This window comes from Oncorhynchus gorbuscha, linkage group LG12 (genome assembly GCF_021184085.1).
Source record: "Oncorhynchus gorbuscha isolate QuinsamMale2020 ecotype Even-year linkage group LG12, OgorEven_v1.0, whole genome shotgun sequence".
Lineage (NCBI taxonomy): Eukaryota > Metazoa > Chordata > Actinopteri > Salmoniformes > Salmonidae > Oncorhynchus > Oncorhynchus gorbuscha.
Window position 1 is genome coordinate 43,536,481 of NC_060184.1, and position 25,963 is coordinate 43,562,443.

At 44.7% G+C, this 25,963-nt stretch overlaps 1 pseudogene; it reads right to left on the reverse strand.

The window, feature by feature from the left end:
- Positions 1–352: 352 nt before the first annotated feature.
- On the reverse strand, positions 353–25,669 carry LOC123991033 (annotated as a pseudogene).
- Between the last annotated feature and the right edge of the window lie 294 nt (positions 25,670–25,963).

A 25,963-nucleotide genomic window follows, 5' to 3' on the forward strand; every position in this document is an offset into this window, starting at 1 on the left:
ATGTCGATATAGGACTCGTTTTTACTGTGGATATAGATACTTTTGTACCTGATTCCTCCAGCATATTCACAAGGTCCTATGCTGTTGTTCTGGGATTGATTTGCACTTTTCGCACCAAAGTACATTCACCTCTAAGAGACAGAACACGTCTCCTTCCTGAGCGGTAGGATGGCTGCGTGGTCCCATGGTGTTTGCACACATGAACGTGGTACCTTCAGGCATTTGGAAATTGCTCCCAAGGATGAATCAGACTTTGCTGATTTCTTTTGATTTTCCCATGATGTCAAGCAAAGAGGCAATGAGTTTGAAGGTAGGCCATAAAATAGGTCCAATTTGACTCAAATTATGTCAATTAGCCAATCAGAAGCTTCTAAAGCCATGACACTTTCTGGAATTTTTCAAACTGTTTACATACACTAAGTTGACTGTGCTTTTAAACTTCGGCACCTGTGGAATTGTGATACAGTGAATTATAAGCGAAATAATCTGCTTGTAAACTATTGTTGGAAAAATTACTTGTGTCATGCACAAAGTAGATGTCTTAACCGACTTACCAAAACTATAGTTTGTTAACAAGACATTTGTGGAGTGGTTGAAAAACAAGTTAATGACTCCAACCTAAGCCTATGTAAACTTCCAACTTCAAATGTATACAGCTGTTTGTCAACATCACCAGTTCAACGTTCAATCCACCAGTGTCCCCTCTTCAGATGGTGTAGAAATATACACGGAGTTAAAACAGGACTGGATACCAGCTGCCATTAAATTATGAGAGTGAGTCCCTCTGCACCCCCACGTTTCTAGTCCCAGAGTTTGATCTGTCCGTCCCAGCCACAGGTGATGACCTTGGAGGTCTCATGCGGATGCCACAGGGCGCTGATGCACACCTTGTCGTGGGCCTTGATCCGGTGATAGAGCTTGGTGGTCTTCCAGTCCCAGATATTCAGCTTCCCATCCGCATGCCAGACACCACATAGCTACAAGAGCGAGAGGGATGAGGAGAGAGAAAGGGAGAGAAGGGAGGAGAGAGAGATGTTAGGCACCCTGCTAAAAATGTATCCTGTTCCATTTCACCTAAGAGGTTGTGTGAATTTGGGTTTCTGCTCGAAGGGGGTGGGGGGTACTTGCTGTTTCCGTGGTTACTAGGAGAAGTGAAGGTACCTGCTGATAAGGGTGAGCGATGGGACACTGGGAAGGGTAGGGTCAACACGGGAAGGGTGAGGGGGTTCTTAATTGGGGTTTGTGTTAAAATGAGGTAGGTGGCCTGGTTAGCTCTCTCCTGGAGGGGTGTATATTAGGCACTAAGTACAGGATATCCTCAGAAACACTGACTGAAGGACTCGTTTTAGAGGGAAGTAGAGGTGAGTGTAAGGATCTGTGTTTCTGGATAAACACAATATTACCTGCTTGAGGCTTCTCTCTATCTCTTCCTGAAGTTTGTAACATTCCACCCTTAAAAATCCTTTGCTAACAAAAATACATGGGTTGATTCCAGGTACATTACAAAAAAAGGTAAGCAAAAAATTCTCTATTAGAAAACATGCTCGTACCATTGCTGTGTTACCTCTCCCACTTAGACAAAGACCAGGTGAACTGAGATGGAAGCTCTGCTTCTAGTCCGTAGGAAACTGTGCAGTATTTTAGATTTTTAATTTTTTTATTTATTTATTATTTATTACATACAATTTTGCACACCCAATTTTTCAGTTTTTGATTTGTTAAAAAAGTTTGAAATATCCAATAAATGTCGTTCCACTTCATGATTGTGTCCCACTTGTTGTTGATTCTTCACAAAAAAATACAGTTTTAGATCTTTATGTTTGAAGCCTGAAATGTGGCAAAAGGTCGCAAGTTCAAGGGGGTCAAATACTTTCGCAAGGCACTGTATGTGGCAGGGTCTACAGACAATAACGGAATACAAAAAGAAAACTAGCCCCGTCGCGGATATTGAAATCTTTCTCCCACAAAGTAAACAACTTCTTTGCGCGCTTTGAGGACAATACAGTGCCACCAACGCGGGCCGTTAACAAAGGCCGTGGGCTCTCCTCCTCCGTGGCCGACGGGAGTAAAACCCTCGCAAGGCTGCCGGCCCAGCTGCTCGGACCAGCTGGCTGGAGTGTTTACGGACATATTCAATCTTTCCCTATCCCAGTCTGCTGTCCCCACATGCTTCAAGATGGCCACCATTGTTCCAAGTTCCCAAGAAAGCAAAAGTAACTGAACCAAATGACTACTCGCCCAGTAGCACTCAATTCTGTTATCATGAAGTGCTTTGAGAGACTAGTCAAGGATCATATCACCTCCACCCTGTCTGTCACACTAGACCCACTCCAATTTGCGTACTGCCCCAATAGGTCCACAGACAATGCAATCACCATCACACTGCCTTATCTCATCTGGACAAGAGGAATACCTAAAGTTGAAGTCAGAAGTTTACATACACTTAGGTTGGAGTCATTAAAACTCGTTTTTCAACCGATACACAAATTTCTTGTTAATAACCTCTTTGGGATAGGGGGCAGCATTTTCACTTTTGGATAAATAGCGTGCCCAATTTCAACTTCCTGCTACTTACACCAAGAATATAAGATATGCATATTATTAGTAGATTTGGATAGAAGTTGAGGTTATTCCTTTGTGTAATGAAGAAGTACAGCCATCTTGAATTTGTGCCATTTGAAGTGTACTTTTTGAGAAGGCGCATGACTGGAAAAGTAGCGTGAGATTGTTGTCTTGAACACAGATTGTCCCATCTACAATAACATTTAAAAATATCTCAAGTTGTATGACAAAAGTAGTTTGAAATGTTTTGGCAAAGTTTACAGGTAACTTTTGAGATATTTTGTAGTGACGTTGCGCAAATTGGAAGCTGTTTTTTTTTCTGGATCAAACGCGCCAAATAAATGGACATTTTGGATATATATCGACGGAATTAATCGAAAACAAAAGGACCATTTGTAATGTTTGTGGGACATATTGGAGTGCCAACAAAAGAAGCTCGTCAAAAGTAAGGCATGATTTATATTTTATTTCTGCGTTTTGTGTGGTGCGTGTAGAGTTGAAATATGCTACTCTCTCTTTGTTTACTGTTGTGCTATCATCAGATAATATGCTTTCGCCGAAAAGCCTTTTTGAAATCTGACATGTTATGTTGGCTGGATTCACAACGAGTGTAGCTTTAATTTGGTATCTTACATGTGTGATTTAATGAACGTTTGCTCTGCATTTTCCCTGGCAATGGGCCAGGTGGGAAATTTGCGTCCCGCCTATCACAGAGATGAACAAACTATAGTTTTGTCAAGTCGGTTAGGACATCTCCTTTGTGCATGACACAAGTAAGTTTTCCAACTATTGTATACAGACAGATCATTTTCACTTAAAATTCACTGTATCACAATTCCAGTGGGTCAGAAGTTTTCATACAGTAAGCTTGGAAAATTCCAGAAAATGATGTCATGGCTTTAAAAGCTTCTGATAGGCTAATTGACATCATTTGAATCAAATGGAGGTGTACCTGTGGACGTATTTCAAGGCCTACCTTCAAACTCAGTGCCTCTTTGCTTGACATCATGGGAAAATCAAAAGACCGCAGAAAAAAACATTGTAGACCTCCACAAGTCTGGTTCATCATTGGGAGCAATTTCCAAATGCCTGAAGGTACCACGTTCATCTGTACAAACAATAGTACGAAACTATAAATAACATGGGACCACGCAACCATCATACCGCTCAGGAAGGAGACACGTTCTGTCTCCTAGAGATGAACATACTTTGGTGCAAAAGGTGCAAATCAATCACAGAACAGCAAAGGACCTTGTGAAGATGCTGGAGAAAACGGGTACAAAAGTATCTATATCCATAGTAAAATGAGTCCTGTATTGACATAACCTGAAAGGCAGTTCAGCAAGGAAGAAGCCACTGCTCCAAAACCGCGAAAGAGCATACAATTTTGAGAAATATTCTCTGGTCTGATGAAACAAAAAATAGAACCGTTTGGCCATAATGACCATCGTTATGTTTGCAAGCTGAAGAACACCATCACAACTGTGAAGCACGGGGGTGGCAGCATCATGTGGGGGTGCTTTGCTGCAGGAGGGACTGGTGTACTTCAAAGTAGATGGCCTCATGAGGGAGTAAAAATTATGTGGATATACTGAAGCAACATCTCAATACATCAGTTAAAGTTAAAGCCTGGTCACAAATGGGTCTTCCAAATGGACAATGACCCCAAGCATACTTCCATAGTTGTGGCAAAGTTGCTTAAGGACAACAAAGTCAAGGTATTGGAGTGGCCATCACAAAACCCTGACCCGAATCCTATAGAAATGCGTGGGCAAAACTGAAAAAGCGCGTGCGGAGGAGGCCTACAAACCTGACTCAGTTACACCAGCTCTGTCAGGAGGAATGGGCCAAAATTCACCCAAATCATCTTCTTGTTCAGACGGAAACGGTTCTGGGCTCCAAAGATCAGGATTTGGTTGTCCATGGACTGGCAGGCCAGCCACTTACCTAAGAGGGGAGAAAATACAATATCATTTAGAATTTATTTAGAGTTATTCAGAGTGCAGTTTTAGTTTGAGCTTGCTGATGTTAGGAGTTGAGTCCAGGTCAGGACTTCTCCAATGGGCCTGGGCCAAGGCATTTCAAAACAACATATTTCTGTTCAACCTTTTTCAGAGTATGAAAAGCAGCTCATGCATTTGAGCTCAGTTTTGTTTGGAATGGGATACAACTATAGAAATAAAATCGTACAAATCTTTCCTAGGCAGATTGAGCGAGTCGAACAAGCCAGGTTGGTTGAGCTCAAGAAAATGCTAGTTTTTATGGTCTGTATGAGTGGACCACCACAGAAGACTGCACTGGCAGCTCTTCTCCCTAACCACTTGAGAAAGATGAGCCTTCCCTTTGGAAAATATGAAGACTTTTGATGATCGAATGCCGGCTTGAGTTACGTCCCAAATGACATCCAATTCCCTATGTAGTGCACTACTTTGGTCCCTGTTCAAAAATAGTGCACTACATAGTGAATAGGTCACTATTTGGGACACACTTTGTATGCTAGCAACCCTCCCGCCTCTCTCCTTCTCAGACATGGGGACTCAGTAACAGCAATGCTGGTTGGTCAGCCGTGCCAAAGCATTTCAAGAATCACTGCGCTTCTTGAAAAGAAACATGATGGAAATTACTAGTGTGTGTGTGTGTGTGTGTGAGTTCCACTGCGTGCATGTCCTGCCTTTCTGAGCCCTTCACTACCAAACCCACATAAAAAGGATGCCATTATCCCAAAATGTGGATGAGAAACGGATGAAAATAACTGGGCCAATTTCGCCCGACTGCTCCGACCTCAGCTCTCTATTGTTAAAGTGGAGAGAAAATAACAACGATAAGAGGAAGAAAGGCTCCATACGCAGTCCCAGCTCGGGCTGCTGCCTGGCTGCCATTTAGGAGTGGATCTGTGGGGGACAGAGTGAAGTGGTCTGCTCTCCCAGTGAGAGTTCATCCATTATTTAGACTAAAGAGAAACAATCCATGTTAGGACAAATATGAACAGCTCAGAGAAAGATATGGGGGACGAGAGCATGGGGGAGAGGGGTAGGAAGGGGGGAATGGAACAAATAAAAAGCCAAGTGCCAGAATATGTACACCTCTGTCTGTCTGTCTGTCTGTCTGTCTGTCTGTCTGTCTGTCTGTCTGTCTGTCTGTCTGTCTGTCTGTCTGTGTGTCTGTGTGTCTGTGTGTCTGTGTGTCTGTGTGTCTGTGTGTCTGTGTGTCTGTGTGTCTGTGTGTCTCCACTCACCATTGGGTGAGAGTGTTACAGCAGGTATTGAGTGCATACTGGGTTCTGCGATGTACTTAAAGTCCACGGGAATGTCCCTGTAAAACATAGCACGGTCACAAATCAGTTAAGAGTACATTCAAGTACGGTCCAAAGGTCAACCATGACATTACTGGCATAAGTATTGACAACTAGCGGCAAATGCTTTCAGGTTGAAAACATTCACAAAGTCATGCAATGCAGCTTGAGCTGTTTCTAAGCAGGACATGATTCTAGCAGACATCCAAATTATAACACTGACAGTACAGCTAGGATCCAGACAGTGCTGGCATTAGTTTTCACTGGGAAACCAGATTTCTAAGGGACTTGTTTGCAGTTCCTACCGTTTTCACTGGATGTCACCAGTCTTTAGAAATTGGTTGAGGTTGATTCCTTTGTGTAATGAAGTACGGCCATCTTGAATGAGTCTCACTTGAAGTGGACTTTTTGAGAGGCACATGAATGAAAAAGTAGCGTCAGTTGGTTTTCTTTCTGTATTGAACACAGATCATACAGTCTTCAATTTGATCGATTATTAACTTTTAAAAATACCTCAAGTTGTATGACAAAAGTAGTTTGAAATGTTTTGGCAAAGTTTACAGGTAACTTTTGAGATATTTTGTAGTGACGTTGCGCAAGTTGGAAGCTGTGTTTTTCTGGATCAAACGCGCCAAATAAATGGACATTTTGGATATATATCGACGGAATTAATTGAACAAAGGGACCATTTGTGATGTTTATGGGACATATGCGTACCAACAAAAGAAGCTCGTCAAAGGTAAGGCATGATTAATATTTTATTTCTGCGTTTTGTGTCACGCCTGCAGGGTTGAAATATGCTACTCTCTCGTTTACTGTTGTGCTATCATCAGATAATAGCATTTTACGCTTTCGCTTAAAAGCCTTTTTGAAATCTGACATGTTGGCTGGATTCACAACGAGTGTAGCTTTAATTTGGTATCTTACATGTGTGATTTAATGAAAGTTTGATTTGATGCTCTGCATTTTCCCTGGCTATTGGCCAAGTGGGACGCAAGCGTCCTGCCTATCCCAGAGAGGTTAACTGAATTGCCTAGTTAAATAAAGAAAAAAATACTAAAATAAAAGTTTGCTTAAACGCTAGCATCCAATTAAATCTACTTTCCCTCTCTGTCCTCGTGCTCTCCCTTTCTCAACCCTCCACTCTCAGAATTTTAGAGTCAAATGGAGGTATGTTGTTCTTGGGTCTGCCCAGCATCAACCAACTAGCTGGTCCTGTCCCACCTGGCTGCCTGTGTGACAGACATCAACCCCTGTGGCAGCCTGCAGATTGTCTATGACTGTGACTAACGTTGTGTGTGCGTGTTAACTTGATCCTCCTCTCCCCTCCTCGACCCTAGGAAGCAACAGTGACTAGGGTCTGATTTGGCAACTTCAATAAAGGGAAGGGGAAAAAAGGTTGGATTTGGTCGGGTTTGAGACTGCTCACTTAGTGAGTGGGAGGCTGTCTATATGGACTGGGGCCATCTGTCTCGCTCCCTCTTCCATCCCTCCCTCCCCCACTCTCTCAGACAACAAGTGGTTGTGGTTTAGAGTAGCAGTGCTGCACAGTTCTATCCTATACACACCAGCTAGGCCTGTCTCTACCCAACAAATCTGGAACAGAAGGAAAGAGACGGCCATTTTCAAACCAGGGGGAACTACAGAAAAATAACTGTCTATGATCCTGAATACAACACCCTATAAACATAACATGTACGTGGAGTCGGTCGTAGGATTAAACAAGACAAAATGTAGAGCATGTGCAGACACACACGCAACCCAAAATGGCCCCCTGAGCGGAGTGCTGGCTGACGTCAACAGCAGAGAAGTCAGGCCAAACTAAGTCTCCGAACACAAGCGAAACACGTGAAATCTCCTCTCAGAGCTCCAAAAATAACCCTGCTCTCAATGTGTCTGCGTTGCTGGGAAAGAGACGGATAGAGCTGGGAGAGAAAAAGAACAAGGATAGGAATAACACCACCAGAGTTTCTAGTGGACTGCTGCTATTTCCTCCCAGTTTGTTTTGTTAATAAAGCTCATAAACCGCCAGGTGAAGTTGTGTTCCTGAAGACCCTAACTTGCCCCAGTCAGTCCTAATCCACATTAAGAGCTTCACTCAGAGTAGGACTGCTGATCTATGATCAGGTCCCCTTGTCCATGTAAATCAAATTCATTGTGATTTACAAGACAAAACAGATCCTAAGATCAGCACTCCTGTGAGACTTGGATCAAAAGGGCCCCTGGTTTATATCTTACCCTCTACAGTGTCTAATGTAATTGATGCATAGGGGGAGCAGAGTCTGTAGCCACCGTGGGAAGGTTGGCAGTAATTCTCTCTGTGTGTAAATGTGTTTATAATAAGGACTTGATACCCCTTGCTGGCATAGCGTAGTACACTGTATTGATTCTAAATCGTCCCCAGACCATCTCTACATCTGCAACAAATATACCTCAACTACTGACAGCCAGCCCGAGAGAGCTCTTCACTCTGTGGGTGTGTTGTCCACAAAAGGAGCCAAGGGGGTGGTAGAGTTTGTGATATGCCTGTGTGTGAACAAGGACTCATTCCGGTCTCATTCCAAATCCCCATATTTCCCAAATTCACACAACTTACCACCATGTCAGTGGTGACTCCATGTTTATTTTTGCCTAATTCAGCTGAGCTGGGGAGAGGGGGAGTCCAGAGCCAGCCAGGTGGTATCCAGGGGAGACAGAGTGGGGGCAGTAAAGCCTTTCGTTGGCACAGGTTCTTCTCTCCACCATAACAAACCTCTCTCGCACCCCCACTACACTCCCAAAGCCCCTGAGAGGATCCTGAGTGTGCAATCCACTCAAATCTCAAAGCCAAAAGACTGTGCATGTTTCACACTCTACCCTAACAAGCACATTCTATTGTGAAAGATAACAAGTGCAAGTACAATGTCTCCAATCAACTGTCAAAACTACAGCAGAGACCAAAACGGTGGATGTGCACTCAAGCCCTTCGCTCACATAGGCTGCGTTTACACAGGCAGCCCAACTGATCTTTTGCCCAATTATTGTCAAAAGAGCTGACCTGGTTGGTCAAAAGACCAATTAGTGGAAAAAGATCAGAATTGGGCTGTCCAAGAGTGCATATCACTCCCTTCTCACCAACCAAACCCACTCCCTCCACAGACTCCACTACTAAACCCACACCTGGCACCCTCTTCCCACCAGTCAATCCTACAGCTTAAACACACACGCCAATCGGATATTGCAGAAAGATTCACAACTGATTGAAAAAGAGGTATTTAGTGGAATCTGTGTTCCCTCTAAGAATCATTGTGAAATGCCCATCATTCGTCACCGGGTCTTAAATATTTATAATCTTAGCGGTAATCACACCAGCGTTTGTTTATCAGCATGGGAACCAAGCTAATTTGCAAGTCGTTCTCGACGAGCTTTGTGATTGGCGATTGAGTGGAAAGACAGAACATGAATGTCTAAAACAAGGTGTCAAAACATATGGCCTGCGGGCTGGATCCGGCTCGCGATTGGGTCCAATCTGGCCCACGGTTGGTTAAAAAAAATAAAAAAGGGGAAATTAATTATATATACTTTAAAATGACTAAAACCAAATGGAAAATGTGTAGAAATAATAATGGACATATATTCATACATTGACTGTCTAGCTTGGTGATTATCACTGTGAACCACAGGAGGCTGCGGAGGGGAGAATGGCCGGGACGTTGCAAATGGTATGGCATCAAACATATGGAGATACCATTCCACAAATTCCGCTCATCATTACCACGAGCCCTAATTAAGATGCCACGAACCTCCTGTGCAGTCAACGGCCCTACATTCATACAGTTTGACTGTCCAGCTCACTAATAATCACGACACTCAGGGGGCATCAAAAAAAATTATGAAAAAAATGGACAGAGGACTATTGTTATTTATTTATTTTAAATTGGACGGCATGGAAATAACACATTTTAAGTACGGCCCTTTGGACATCGTTGAAGACCGAATACCGACCCGGGGCAAAATTAGTTTGACACCGCTGGTGTAAACCCTTTTAGTATTTGTTTTTGATAAAAATCTAAACACGTCATGAGCAAATAAGTAAACATGAGAGCAGAACAGGAGCAGTTATGTAAGACCCTGACATTACAAGCTCGGCACGTCACTAGAAGAGGGGACTTCGAGGACTTCAACAGTAATGAACTTCCCATGACCTGCCACCCATAGCAGCACCCTAACCTAATTCGACCACACACATCCCTCCTCCACTCTCATTTACACTTTATTACTTGTGAAACACTCTTTCGCAATGAGTTCAGTTTGCAGAGAGGCATCTAGAATGTGTCTGTCTATCCCTGTTCTCTCCTCTCTGCACAGACCATACAAACGCTCCACACCGCGTGGCCGCTGCCACCCTAATCTGGTGGTCCCAGCGCGCACGACCCACGTGGAGTTCCAGGTCTCCGGTAGCCTCTGGAACTGCCGATCTGCAGCCAACAAGGCAGAGTTCATCTCAGCCTATGCCTCCCTCCAGTTCCTCGACTTCTTGGCACTGACAGAAACATGGATCACCACAGATAACACTGCTACTCCTACTGCTCTCTCTTCGTCCGCCCACGTGTTCTCGCACACCCCGAGAGCTTCTGGTCAGCGGGGTGGTGGCATAGGGATCCTTATCTCTCCCATGTGGTCATTCTCTCTTTCTCCCCTTACCCATCTGTCTATCGCCTCCTTTGAATTTCATGCTGTCACAGTTACCAGCCCTTTCAAGCTTAACATCCTTATCATTTATCGCCCTCCAGGTCCCCTCGGAGAGTTCATCAATGAGCTTGATGCCTTGATAAGCTCCTTTCCTGAGGACGGCTCACCTCTCACAGTTCTGGGCGACTTTAACCTCCCCACGTCTAACTTTGACTCATTCCTCTCTGCCTCCTTTCCACTCCTCTCCTCTTTTGACCTCACCCTCTCACCTTCCCCCCCCTACTCACAAGGCAGGCAATACGCTCGACCTCATCTTTACTAGATGCTGTTCTTCCACTAACCTCATTGCAACTCCCCTCCAAGTCTCCGACCACTACCTTGTATCCTTTTCCCTCTCGCTCTCATCCAACACTTCCCACACTGCCCCTACTCGGATGGTATCGCGCCGTCCCAACCTTCGCTCTCTCCCCCGCTACTCTCTCCTCTTCCATCCTATCATCTCTTCCCTCTGCTCAAACCTTCTCCAACCTATCTCCTGATTCTGCCTCCTCAACCCTCCTCTCCTCCCTTTCTGCATCCTTTGACTCTCTATGTCCCCTATCTTCCAGGCCGGCTCGGTCCTCCCCTCCCGCTCCGTGGCTTGACGACTCAATGCGAGCTCACAGAACAGGGCTCCGGAAGGCCGAGCGGAAATGGAGGAAAACTCGCCTCCCTGCGGACCTGGCATCCTTTCACTCCCTCCTCTCTACATTTTCCTCCTCTGTCTCTGCTGCTAAAGCCACTTTCTACCACTCTAAATTCCAAGCATCTGCCTCTAACCCTAGGAAGCTCTTTGCCACATTCTCCTCCCTCCTGAATCCTCCCCCCCCTCCTCCCTCTCTGCAGATGACTTCGTCAACCATTTTGAAAAGAAGATCGACGACATCCGATCCTCGTTTGCTAAGTCAAACAACACCGCTGGTTCTGCTCACACTGCCCTACCCTGTGCTCTGACCTCTTTCTCCCCTCTCTCTCCAGATGAAATCTCGCGTCTTGTGACGGCCGGCCGCCCAACAACCTGCCCGCTCGACCCTATCCCCTCCTCTCTTCTCCAGACCATTTCCGGAGACCTTCTCCCTTACCTCACCTCGCTCATCAACTTATCCCTGACCGCTGGCTACGTCCCTTCCGTCTTCAAGAGAGCGAGAGTTGCACCCCTTCTGAAAAAACCTACACTCGATCCCTCCGATGTCAACAACTACAGACCAGTATCCCTTCTTTCTTTTCTCTCCAAAACTCTTGAACGTGCCGTCCTTGGTCAGCTCTCCCGCTATCTCTCTCAGAATGACCTTCTTGATCCAAATCAGTCAGGTTTCAAGACTAGTCATTCAACTGAGACTGCTCTTCTCTGTATCACGGAGGCGCTCCGCACCGCTAAAGCTAACTCTCTCTCCTCTGCTCTCATCCTTCTAGACCTATCGGCTGCCTTCGATACTGTGAACCATCAGATCCTCCTCTCCACCCTCTCCGAGTTGGGCATCTCCGGCGCGGCCCACGCTTGGATTGCGTCCTACCTGACAGGTCGCTCCTACCAGGTGGCGTGGCGAGAATCTGTCTCCTCACCACACGCTCTCACCACTGGTGTCCCCCAGGGCTCTGTTCTAGGCCCTCTCCTATTCTCGCTATACACCAAGTCACTTGGCTCTGTCATAACCTCACATGGTCTCTCCTATCATTGCTATGCAGACGACACACAATTAATCTTCTCCTTTCCCCCTTCTGATGACCAGGTGGCGAATCGCATCTCTGCATGTCTGGCAGACATATCAGTGTGGATGACGGATCACCACCTCAAGCTGAACTTCGGCAAGACGGAGCTGCTCTTCCTCCCGGGGAAGGACTGCCCGTTCCATGATCTCGCCATCACGGTTGACAACTCCATTGTGTCCTCCTCCCAGAGCGCTAAGAACCTTGGCGTGATCCTGGACAACAAACTGTCGTTCTCAACTAACATCAAGGCGGTGGCCCGTTCCTGTAGGTTCATGCTCTACAACATCCGCAGAGTACGACCCTGCCTCACACAGGAAGCGGCGCAGGTCCTAATCCAGGCACTTGTCATCTCCCGTCTGGATTACTGCAACTCGCTGTTGGCTGGGCTCCCTGCCTGTGCCATTAAACCCCTACAACTCATCCAGAACGCCGCAGCCCGTCTAGTGTTCAACCTTCCCAAGTTCTCTCACGTCACCCCGCTCCTCCGCTCTCTCCACTGGCTTCCAGTTGAAGCTCGCATCCGCTACAAGACCATGGTGCTTGCCTACGGAGCTGTGAGGGGAACGGCACCTCAGTACCTCCAGGCTCTGATCAGGCCCTACACCCAAATAAGGGCACTGCGTTCATCCACCTCTGGCCTGCTCGCCTCCCTACCACTGAGGAAGTACAGTTCCCGCTCAGCTCAGTCAAAACTGTTCGCTGCTCTGGCTCCCCAATGGTGGAACAAACTCCCTCACGACGCCAGGACAGCGGAGTCAATCACCACCTTCCGGAGACACCTGAAACCCCACCTCTTTAAGGAATACCTAGGATAGGATAAAGTAATCCTTCTCACCCCCCTTAAAATATTTAGATGCACTATTGTAAAGTGGTTGTTCCACTGGATGTCATAAGGTGAATGCACCAATTTGTAAGTCGCTCTGGATAAGAGCGTCTGCTAAATGACTTAAATGTAAATGTAAATGTAGAACACTGTCAGGACAAGCTGTTGGCTCCAATGTACCAGCAAGCTACATTATGCAAATTAAGTATAATACCAAGAGTGATGCTACTCATCAACAATGTTGTTGAATCATCTCCATCTCATAACTAAACGGCGCTGATTCAGGCCGTCAGCCAATACACACAAGCTTAAAAGCTACGGTAGGGCCGGTGCAGACAAGGGCCAGTGCAATCTCTTGTTCGTCACTTACCACTCCCACACGCGGAGGGACTTGTCGTCAGATGTGCTGACGAAACGGCGGTTCTCATCCACAAATGTGATGGCGTTGACCGCTCCCAGGTGACGGTCATACTCCTGAACCACCTCTCCTGTCCTCACGTTCCACTGGGGGAGGATGCACAGGATAGAGAGAAGAGATCAATTCATAGATATTGAAACAGGTTAAACGCACACCGGTAATGTGAACGATAAATTACACAACACTCCCGTCATAGACCAACACACAAATATTACAGTTTAATAAGGTGACAAAATGATTCAAAAATAGAGAGGGAGAGAGATTGTCTGTTTAAAGAGTCAATTGCTTTTCCAGCGAGGGGACTCTGCCTAGTAGGTTGTTGTCTTTCACAGATCTCTCGCTCTCTCTCTCTCGCATATTGCCACCAGCCTCTAGGTAGCATGTGTGTCATGACAGTACCTGAACAATCTTCTTATCAGACAAGCCAGCCACAAACAGATTCTGCTCGTCTTCGTCTGGGTTGAACTTTACGCAGTATGGCACCTTTCTGTTGGTGAAGCGGGAGATACACTGGCCTGTGGAAGGACAGTTTACTACACGACAGGAACCCACAGATTGTCTGCAACACACATTGTCATCATTATAAAGCAGAAACAACCAGCCATAACTTCCCGGTGGCATTATGGCAATTCAACCAGATTTGTCAAAACCAACATGCTCAATACAATTGATGAATTCTCATTAATAATGTGGCATTTTCAATTAATCAACACAAGTTGACGGAATGTAAATGAAAATGTCCCCTAACCATACAGCTTGTTGACTCGTACACAAGGCACTATGACAAGTCAGTGGTTCTACAGAACAACAAGTGGCAGATGAGTCTCTCTACTGCCCTCTACTGGGAGAGCAGAGACTCTCCCTGGTCCCAATGGTATTACACAGATCTACACAACATACTTCTATCTGAATGTTCAACCATGCTGGCCACCTTCAGCAGGGCACAACATTATGGAACATTCTCATAGAATTGTGCTCAACAGAACTGACATGCTTCTCTGAATGTCAAGTAATTTTTGAAAGCTCTTATTTGTGCCATTTCTATCATTGCCACGACTGTTCTGTTCAATGACAGTCCCCAGATATGGTGGAACATTTGTGGCAATTCTATCATGGTCACCACGACTGAACCGACCTGTCTCGGTGTCCCAGAGTTTGAGGTAGCGGTCGTAGGCTGCACTCATGTACTGAGACCCAGTGTTGTTAAAGCAGATATCCTGCACTGCTTTACTCTGGCCTGGGGGGAGAGACACAGACACTGTTATTCTGTCAAAGACCCTGATCAGACTGCCTTTCAAGACACTGTTATTCTGTCAAAGACCCTGATCAGACTGCCTTTCAAATCACATTCATCGGTGGAATATGTACTCGCAGACAGAGGAAAAAAAGGGTAAGAAATAGATTGAAAGCCAAAGTGGAACTGATGGTCAGAGAGATTGAAAGCCAAAGTGGAACTGATGGTCAGAGAGAAGAGGTGGGTGGGGAGAGGGGGAGGAAGAAAAACAAGGAAGAAAAACAAGCTTAAGCATAAAGGGGACATGGAGTGAGAAGCGCTCTACAATACCCCACTTTACCTTAACTCATCCCCCTGGTCTCCACTCCTTCCTAAGTCTATCCCTCCTTATCACACTCTCCCTCCAATCTGTTTAGAGTTGAAGTCAGAAGTTTACATACACCTTAGCCAAATACATTTAAACTCAGTTTTTCACAATTCCTGACTATTAATCCTATGAAAAATTTCCTGTCTTATGTCAGTAAGGATCACCACTTTATTTTAAGAATGTGAAATGTCAGACTAGTTGAGAGAATGATTTATTTCAGCTTTTATGTCTTTCATCACATTCCCAGTGGGTCAGAAGTTTACATACACTGAATTAGTATTTGGTAGCATTGCCTTTAAATTGTTTAACTTGAGCTAACATTTTGGGTAGGCTTCCACAAGCTTCCCACAATAAGTTGGATGAATTTTGGCCCCTTCCTCCTGCACCAGTCCCTCCTGCAGCAAAGCACCCCCACAACATGAGGTACAGGTACACCTCCAATTGACTCAAATGATGTCAATTAGCCTATCAGATGCTTCTAAAGCCATGACATAATTTTCTGAAATTTTCCAAGCTGTTTAAAAGGTACAGTCAACTTAGTGTATGCAACTTCTGACGTACTGGAATTGTGATACAGTGAATTACAAGTGAAATAATAGATTTGCAAACAATTGTTGGAAAAATTACTTGTGTCATGCACAAAGTAGATGTCCTATCCGATTAGCCAAAACTATAGATTAACAAGAAATTTGTGGTGGTTGAAAAACAAGTTTTAATGACTCTAACCTAAGTGTATGTAAACTTCCGACTTCAACTGTATGTGTGTGCGTATCTATAGAGTCAGGTTAAGTAACGTCTGGTCCCGCTGGTCTCTCTCTCGCTCTCCCCCCTCAGGCGCGCCTCTTGTTAAGAAAGCCTACAACGGCAATAACAGGTTCCCGTCGAGGCTAGCCATCTGTCTGTCCACACTCTAACCAGGCCTCTCTCATTACTGTAACAGCACAGACTCCTAACCCCACAGGCACTGTACAGATCTGGCTTCAGATGTGTTGTAAGGTAGGGAAAAACACACACACTAAAGCTAGACATCGTCACCATTACACAGACGTTAGCACTTTAGTTAGCTCGCATGCTACTATGAAATAAGCCCACTGCGCTCTCTGAAGCTCCATTCCTGAAACACACGCACTCTTCATTTCTTGCCCTCTATACACCCCTCCCCCTATCTACCCAGAGCTGTTGAATTATACATGGTGTTTGAGGGAGCCGACAGGCAGAACCACAGCCGAAGGAAAACAATCTACTCTGACAGCCCAGAGTGTCCACAGGAGGGAGGGATGGGGAGTGACCTGCATGCAATTCTTAGCTCCGTGCCTCGGTCTACTCTAAACCTATCATCAACACTCAGCGGAAAGCTTATGTTCCATTAATGTTCACTTAGCGCTCCCTCTTGAATCTATTCCACAGCTTACACACACACCCCCCCCGCTCTGACACACTCTTACATCCATTATTCCCCCGATGTTCGAATCACGTTCGCACCGCATTGAATTAGAAACACTAATGGGATCTGCCAAGGGAGAGGAGTGTGCTTGATAGGAATCCAACTAACTTGTACTGGTGGAAAGATTGTATGTTGAAGTGATGTGCTTGATTGACTAAGAATTGCATTTGGTTTTGTATACCCTTAAGAGATGACAACACACTTAGGCTAGTTAGTGGTTTGAGCTACGGTCTTATTCTCTTAACCCAAGGGGAATTGTAATCCCTGTAGCAAAACACACGTATAACAGAGTGTGAAACAGTAAACAGAGATAGTCCACTTACCGATAAATGTCCGTATGCACCTCCTCTCGTTATACACCTCCCACAACTGAGGAGAGGGATGAGAGAAGAACATATTTTAAAAGCACTGTGTGATCCTTTGACTAGATTCGACCAGCATGGGTCAGTGTCTGATGCACCAGTCCCACTGGCAACCACTGAGGGTCTCATAAGACATCAGCAAAGGGCTCATCCGAGACAGTAAAAGCATTAAAACCAGTAGGCCCCTGGTACTACCAGACACACAAACAGCAAGGAGTCAGGGGCCCAGAGACCTTTTGACAGAACAGAGCCATCTTTAAATCTAAATCCACAGGATAGAATGACTCATCTACGCCATGGTAGAGAGAACAGGACAGATGGAGGAGTGAGAGAACAGAGGGGAAGAGAAGATTCTCCTTCTCCAAAAACACGTTGGTTTGCCTTAGAGGGACACCATTAAAATAAATATATATATATATATATGTCTGGTCAGGAAAGGGGAGATGAGGACAGGAAAAATTGAAGATCTGACTGAGTTGTTAATCACCCATAAGAGTCTAAGCCCTGTCTAAACCAGGTAGGTGGGGGTTCTACTAAGCTAAATGGAATTGTTTTAAGGATCATTTTACTATTTGATTTAGAATTCTAAGACCCCTTGAAGTATAACAAAATATACACTTCTCAAAAAAATAAAGGGAACACTTAAACAACACAATGTAACTCCAAGTCAATCACACTTCTGTGAAATCAAACTGTCCACTTAGGAAGCAACACTGATTGACAATACATTTCACATGCTGTTGTGCAAATGGAATAGACAACAGGTGGAAATTATAGGCAATTAGCAAGACGGAGTTGACAACCCACACGAGTGGCTCGGGTAGTGCAACTCATCCAGGATGGCACATCAATGCGAGCTGTGGCAAGAAGGTTTGCTATGTCAGTCAGCGTAGTGTCCAGAGCATGGAGGCGCTACCAGGAGACAGACCAGTACATCAGGAGACGAGGAGGAGGCCCACAACCCAGCAGCAGAACCGCTACCTCCGCCTTTGTGCAAGGAGGAGCACTGCCAGAGCCCTGCAAAATGACCTCCAGCAGGCCACAGATGTGCATGTGTGTGCTCAAACGGTCAGAAACTGACTCCATGAGGGTGGTACGAGGGCCCGAGGTCCACAGGTGTGGGTTGTGCCAAACACCATGCAGGACGTTTGGCATTTTCCAGAGAACACAAAGATTGGCAAATTCGCCACTGGCGCCCTGTGCTCTTCACAGGTGAAAGCAGGTTCACACTGACCACGTGACAGACTCTGGAGATGCCGTGGAGAACGTTCTGCTGCCTGCAACATCCTCCAGCATGACCGGTTTGGCGGTGTGTCAGTCATGGTGTGGGGTGGCATTTCTTTGGGGGGGCCGCACAGCCCTCCATGTGCTCGCCAGAGGTAGCCTGACTGCCATTAGGTACCGAGAGGAGATCCTCAGACCCCTTGTGAGACCATATGTTGGCCCTGGGTTCCTCCTAATGCAAGACAATGCTAGACCTCATGTGGCTGGAGTGTGTCAGCAGTTCCCGCAAGATGAAGGCATTGATGCTATGGACTGCCCCGCCCGTTCCGCAGACCTGAATCCAATTAAGCACATCTGGGACATCATGTCTCGCTCCATCCACCAACGCCACGTTGCACCACAGACAGTCGAGGAGTTGGCGGATGCTTTAGTCCAGGTATGGGAGGAGATCCCTCAGGAGACCATCCGCCACCTCATCAGGAGCATACCCAGGCGTTGTAGGGAGGTCATACAGGCACGTGGAGGCCACACACACTACTGAGGCTCATTTTGACTTGTTTTAAGGACATTACATCAAATTTGGATCAGCCTATAGTGTGGTTTTCCACTTTAATTTTGAGTGTGACTCCAAATCCAGACCTCCATGGGTTGATAAATTTGATTTCCATTGATAATTTGTGTGTGATTTTGTCAGCACATTCAACTATGTAAAGAAACAAGTATTTAATAAGAATATTTAATTCATATTTCATTCAGATCTAGGATGTGTTATTTTAGTGTTTCCTTAATTTTTTTTGAGCAGTGTATTATAAATTTTTTTGGCTTACTGCTAGTAGGCCAAGCAAACACATTGAATAACTGATTCACTACATGGAACAACAGATTGTACCCCAACATTTTTGTTGGGGAACAAGTAAGTTTGTTCTGAAGTCTCTGTTCTATATCTGAGAGATCAGGAAAAATGTTGTATTTAAAAAAAAGCGTTATACATGCATTTAACCTCTTATTTTTGGCACTAAACTATCTCCACATTTGCAGTAGTTCCATAAAACAATTAAACTTGTCGCGGGGGACCACCAGACAAGTCTTGTGATGCCTGTGAGTGTCCTAGAGCAAAACCACTGACATGTACCTGTTTGTGGAAAGGTGAGACCAAAGGTGAGTGTGTAGACCAAACTGTTAGGACGCTACAGACAGAAGTTGACAGATCGGCTGTACCGACATCAGACGAGTCCCAAGACGCGTGTGGAGGTCGTAGAGCAAACCGGAGACCACCATCATGTTCGTGAGAGTGTTATCCTTCCAGAGAGGGGTCATAATAGTCTATGTAGGCCAAACCGTTTACACACCTTATCACCGCAGATGCGGACATGCGACGGATTGAAACGCATCCAATGCAAAAAAAAAAACAGACATCTCTAGCTTAATCTAACAGATTTTGGGTCCTCAGTGAGTACTTGATGGTGTCTGAGCGAGGCAAGAGTGTTCCTTACCTTGACCTTACAGTCCATAGAGCAGGAGAGCAGCAGGTGACCTGACACAGGAAACAGACGGATAGCACTGACTCCCTAGAGAGAGAGTGAATGAGAGAGAAAGAGGTTAACGTGGGGACATAATAGATGATTAATATGCCTGTCTTTGAGCATGCAGCTGTGTATGGTATTGCTATAATTCCTCTTACATACATTTGCACCCAAATACACTGGCACCCTTGCGCGTTCAAATAATTCCCCATTTCTTCACAAATAAATCGAAGACTGTCTTCACACCTTGTTATCAGAATTTCAACATTGCAGAGGCAATTCCATTTTGTAACCTTAAGTTTACAATTTTAAATGTAGAAATAAAAGACAAGTGGCATGGATAAATGAATGAGCACCCCAGAGCTAGTACTTGGTTGCATAGCCTTTGGCTAAGATAACTCCTGAAAAATGCTTCTTGTAGCCAGCAATGAGCTTGCTTGCTGACTGCTGTTATGGATGGGATTCAGATCCGAACTATTCCCTGGCCACAACCTTCAACAAAAAGACCGTTTTTGGACACTGGGTTGAACATTTCACTCCCAATGGGGGATGGGGTTATTTTCTTTGAATGCGTCATCTGGTCGTTGGTAAACATAAGAAGATACCACTGCAGAAGGAGACAAGAATGACTGATTGAAACTCTCAAAAACAAGCCTAAATCCTAGTGGAAATGTTCTGTGGACCAATGACACAAATCTAGAGCTCTTTAGCAATACAGATCAGTGCTGTGTTTACTAGGGATGCAACGGTACACAGTATGTTTTCGAACCGTTCGGTACACCCCAAACGGTTCAATACACATGTGAACCCGCGGAATTATGATATGCCTGTCATTTTCCGATCATTTCCAAAACATGTCGATTGCGCTGCAGACTACACGCACATTGTACATTCAGATCCACAGACGTGCAAGCTTATGAACAGGCAAGGCAGGCAACTGCTTGGGGCCGTTAGGGGGCTCCTGAGGGCCGACAAACTTTACTCCACAGCAATTTCTCAAAATGTAGCAATCGAAGTGACCTCAACCCCATCCCCCCTTAAACAGCCAATGGACGATTTGTAATGACATCTCAGTAGGAAACCTCCCTAAAAAGGGGCCCCGTGAAGTGAGGGGAACCTAAAAACAGATATTCTCCCAGCCCGACGTGACAATGGCGAGCAATAGCGAGACAGAGAGAAGCAAATTTGAAGAGGCACTGCAGTCTTTCAAATCCGCTTGTGTGGGAACATTTTGGATTCAGAGTTCAATACGACGACGAGGGTAAGACCGTAAACAAAGTACAGTCTGCAAACATTGCTTTTGCCACCCTAGGCTACTTGAGTGGAAACACTAACATGATGTGTCATTTACGTCGCCGTCACCCGGCCGTATCCCTTGCAGGTGGAGCAAGGAGATTCCACTCCTTAGCGAAAACAACAATCTCTCACTGCTGCCTTCCAACAGCAATTTGCGACAAATTCAGAAAAACACAAAGAAATAACAGAAACAGTGGGAGTATTCATAGCCAAAGATTTGCTGCCCTATTCATTGTTTAAAGGGTGATGTGTTTATGTTTTTTTTCTTAAATAAAGATAGCGAAACTGTACCGTTACCGTAGCCCACAAACCGTGATACATACCGAACTGTGGGCCCACTGTACCGTTGCATCCCTACTGTTGAAAGAACAAAGGACAATCTAATATGAGAGGTTGAATAATGCGAGGTGAGATCTCAACACTTCAGTTGGTGGAGGGCACCTCTCAGAATTGCTGCTGAAGAGTGGGCCAAACTGCTAGTAGAAAGGTGCAGCAAGCTGATTGATGGCTAGAAGAAGTGTTTGTCTGCAGTCATCTTGGTCAAAGTCCTTGCAATCAAGTACTAGCTCTGGGGTACAAATAATTCTGTTCATTACATTTGTCTTTATTTTCTAAACTAAATTTGTAAACTTAAGTGTACAAAATGTAATTGCTTGTACAATGTTGAAAAGCCAATAAGTTGTGGAGACCAGCGTTGTCGCAATTTCAAATTATTTTTTAGAAGAAATAGGTAATTACTCTGGAAAAGTGCAAGGATGCCAATATCTTTGGATGCAACTGAGTGACCGATGAGTGTTCCCTCACTCAACCTCTGAAAAGTAGGTTTGGGCGGTCTCAAGATTGTCATAACATTTCTTCTCATATTGGGGTATAGGGTATTACTGGAAGTGCACACAAGAGGCGCCCTTTCTTTCAAAAAGCAAAAAAAAAAAAAATGGAATAATGATTTACACACAAAGCACATTTAGGGAGCAGGGATCTTGATCCAGGAGGGGATTGATTGTCTCTGCTGTAACCAAGAAGCTTGATGTTGCAAGCCATCCACTTAGCAAACCAAATGCATAGCTGGAGCCCTGAGCTGGAGATAATGTATTTGGCACCTTAGATAGTGAACCCAAGCTTCAGGGTGCCCCAACCCTGTGTGTTTGCGTGTATGATAATACCCACTAACAACTTGTCATGGGACAACACTGTCCCCCTAATCATAGACAGTTCAGTGTGTGTACGAGATTAGACTAAAGGACACTCCACACAAACGCAGCATTGTTTTCGACATGCATTTGTGCGGTTACTTTTTTGGAACGGACCGTGTACCGATGCTGTTTGCGTAGGGCCCAATCGCCTGCCCTATGGCTAGCAGCGCAGCAGAAAGAGATGAAATCCTTCTTGAATTCTAAGGCTAGACATAAAACAGGCACGCATGCCTTGCTGCACACTGATTTGTGCCAAGACATGTTGCTCACTGCATCTGCCATGCAGGATATTTTACTCAAATCACAATGGCATTTCCAGACAATGTGTCTAAACTCGCTATTAACCATCTACCCGTCTTTCCTCTCATCCATCCTCTATCCCTCCATCCACAAACCCACTAGCATGCTGCATTTGTATTCATCCCTCTTGCTTTTCAGTCTGCAACTGGCTCCTGTGTAAGTGAGATGGAAGCCCTGCTCATTTTAGACCCGAGTGATCCAGCCCCCTCTGCATACAGGCAGAACCAAAGGCCTGATCACATCTCCACAACACTACTTCTGCTGCACAAGCACTTTCTTTCTCGCTCGCTCACATTTCCCGTCTCTGTAAATAACCCGATGAGTGCATTTCAAAGTACACAGTATGCATTTACATTTACATTTAAGTCATTTAGCAGACGCCTAACACACACACCCTACCTTGGTGTGTCCAGACCAGACGTGGATCTGTTTCTTGGTCAGGTAACACTTGTCTGGGATGTCTGCAGTACGCAGGTTGATGCCCACGTTTTGGGGTACGTGGAGGTATGACCTCCCCTGGTAGTCGTACACATCTTTGACTGGAGACACAGTAGATAAACAGTAAGACATTGAGAACTTACTACATAATGGTCAACATGTTATTCTCTTTTTATTTGAGTGAGTGCTGATCAGTTCAGTTATGTAAGTAGTAATGGCGGAGATGAGTGTTAGTTACCATGGAGAATGGTCATCTCCGCCGCCGGAGTCTCTTCCTCGTTCCTTCCCTTCTTCTGCCTCTTGGCTGTGATCTCGTCCAGCTCCTTCTGTTCCTCCTACAGACCAATCAGCAGAGAACATTCGGTCTGAATCAGACAATATCTTTCTATGAGGAAAAGCAGTTAAGTCCAAATAATCACACTACTGCTGTATAATACAAACATCCACATTTTTTTTGAGCTTTACATAATATTGTTTGATTCATTGATTACCTCTGATGGTTTGGCACCGTCCTTTTCATCCAGGTATTTCGCCCAGGGCCCGAGGTAATTGTCAATGTCATTCGCTTCACCTCCTTGCACCTTTTTCCTCTTGTCAGTCTACTTTGGGCCAACCTCAAACACAGTCAATCCTACGAGAGGAGAAACAAGAGAAACTGTCATTTTCTTCCCTTTCTTTCAATGACAGTTATATAAAGCAATGACTACACTATACATTTCAAAGGCTTTCCATTGCGTTTTCAAAACATTCTCCTTACCGGCTAGCAATATACACGCGTCAATTTTACTTCCGTATTCCTCGTTTTGTGGCTAAGAATGAGAACATGAAAACACGGCTATTTAAGATAAAACTGTATATTAAATTGCATACTTGTTTCCAAGTGCCGTGTTTCAACGTATTTGACGGCCAAGAAGAAGCAAGAAGCCGAAAAATCTACACACAAACTGCAAATCTTATGACAGCTTGCCGGGAGGGATAGCATTTTTCAAAAGTATTGGCTGGCAATGTTCAGTAAAAACAAGTGTGTGTAAAATAATATAAAACATCAAAGAGCCTATTAACAGGTTCTTACCGTCCTGTAAGTCCTCAGCTCAAGCAGACACGCTCCGACATGCTACCAAAGCAACAGGGGATGTGGTCCAAAGCAGACTTTCCTAACTTCCGTTGATGTCTTACTGTGTCAAATATTTTGATAACAGACATCGGGTATGACTGAATCAACACACGAAAACAAATATGAAGCGGATATATGTTAAATAACCACGTTTTCATGAATTTTATTATATATTCCTGAAGCCCATTCAAGAGAATCGGGACATGACACCGGAAGTATGACGTAGGATGATGTCACCTACACGGGGTATCCACCACAAGCAAAATAAAATGAGCAGGAAATTACCTTTCTTTTTCTCTGCCTCGTCCACTGCACCGATGTAGCTACTGGAGGAGTTTTGGCTTGTATCCACAGACGGATCCAGAGCATAGCCTGAAAGCAACGGCGAATAACAAGTGAAAAAAACAAGACGCTACATTCCCCCGAACCTTTAGATTCAAGGTGAAAGGAAGGCTGACCTCGTCACAGCTATACATTCTATCATAGACAATGACTGAGGTGTGAATAAGGTATATTTACCAAAGGTGGAGAAGGTCCTCCTCTGCTGTTCAAACAAAGTTATTGACGTGAGCAGGCTCTGCATAGCCAGACAGCATATTCATGGGTGCAGCCACCTGTTTACTTTGATATGGGTTGACAGGACCAAACTAGAAGGGGTGCAACATGAATCTGTTAATGATGAACATCTTAGGTAGGTACAGTCAGAATGAAGTAAGGCAGTTTACTTGACTAAAATGTCTCAATTTTACCTCTGGCTCAAACATGGTTTCATATGTGGGGTTGTAGGTGACCTCTTTGAGAGAGGGGTCCAGATGTACGCCAGTCTCCACAGCCTCCTGTTGGAGTGAAGAAACATGACAGGTTTTATACTGCTGACCATTCTGATCAATCATCAAACTATGAAGACACTTAAATTAAAGGGGATTGAAGTTAGCTGTCCCACTTCTATCCTGTGTTGCGTTCAGTTCATTAAACGTTGTTACCTTGGGTGACGACAAAACCGTCACGTTCAGAACAAAACAAGTTTCCCTCAAACGTTGTGTACCATTCTTAAAACAGTCTTTGAATTGAGATGCGTTCGCTCCCGTTTGACGGACTGTTGGCTGATCAGTATGGGTGACACTTGAAATCGCAAAACTCGTGTAGGCCAAAGTATTGCCCTATAGGCCACCATAATCACAACGTTCTTCAAGTTATCGTTAACAGCAAGTTGGCTATCTAATGTTAGCAAGCTAAAGACAGTTAACATTTTCCCGCCTAACCAGCTAACGACATTACTGAACCCCTTTTGGCTACTTAGTGTTACGCGTCAGCATCAAATTATTATCGACTAACGTTAGCTAAATTAGTGACCTTACTTTCAAATGGTCCATGTAGTGTAGCTAGCTAAGTAGCTATTAAGTTAACGTTACATTTAGTTTTTTTCGTCACAAGCTAACGTTAGCTACATTAGCAGCCGGCTAATAATATGCCTAGCTATCTCGCGTACGTTTACGGCGACCTCAGGAGCTGAATTGAGGACAGACAGTGACATTGTTTTGCCAGATTTCAACGGTTGAAGATGTGCCAGAGCATCGGTGTCAACCTTTTCGGGATTAACATGAGATTTGGTCTCATTATCTGAATCGCTCCAGTACGAAACGAGGGTGGCCGCCATCTTGGAAGTTGTGAAAGCACCACACGACCGGAAATGTCCTAAAAGTAAAGTATTCACTCTGTAATATTAACGTGAACAAACATATAATAAACCTCATGGTTTAGTTAAATATTATGATGACAAACTGTGTATTAACATAAGTCACTCCTATGTTTTCAATAGATGAGTGAACTAAATGTTTAAATCAATGAAATTAATTTTATAAACCTTTCAGGATATAATTCTCTATTGGTCGTTGTCTGAGGGAGTTCGATTAAGCTGAGCCGTCGTTGCACATGTGTTTGGCCTGTGACGTG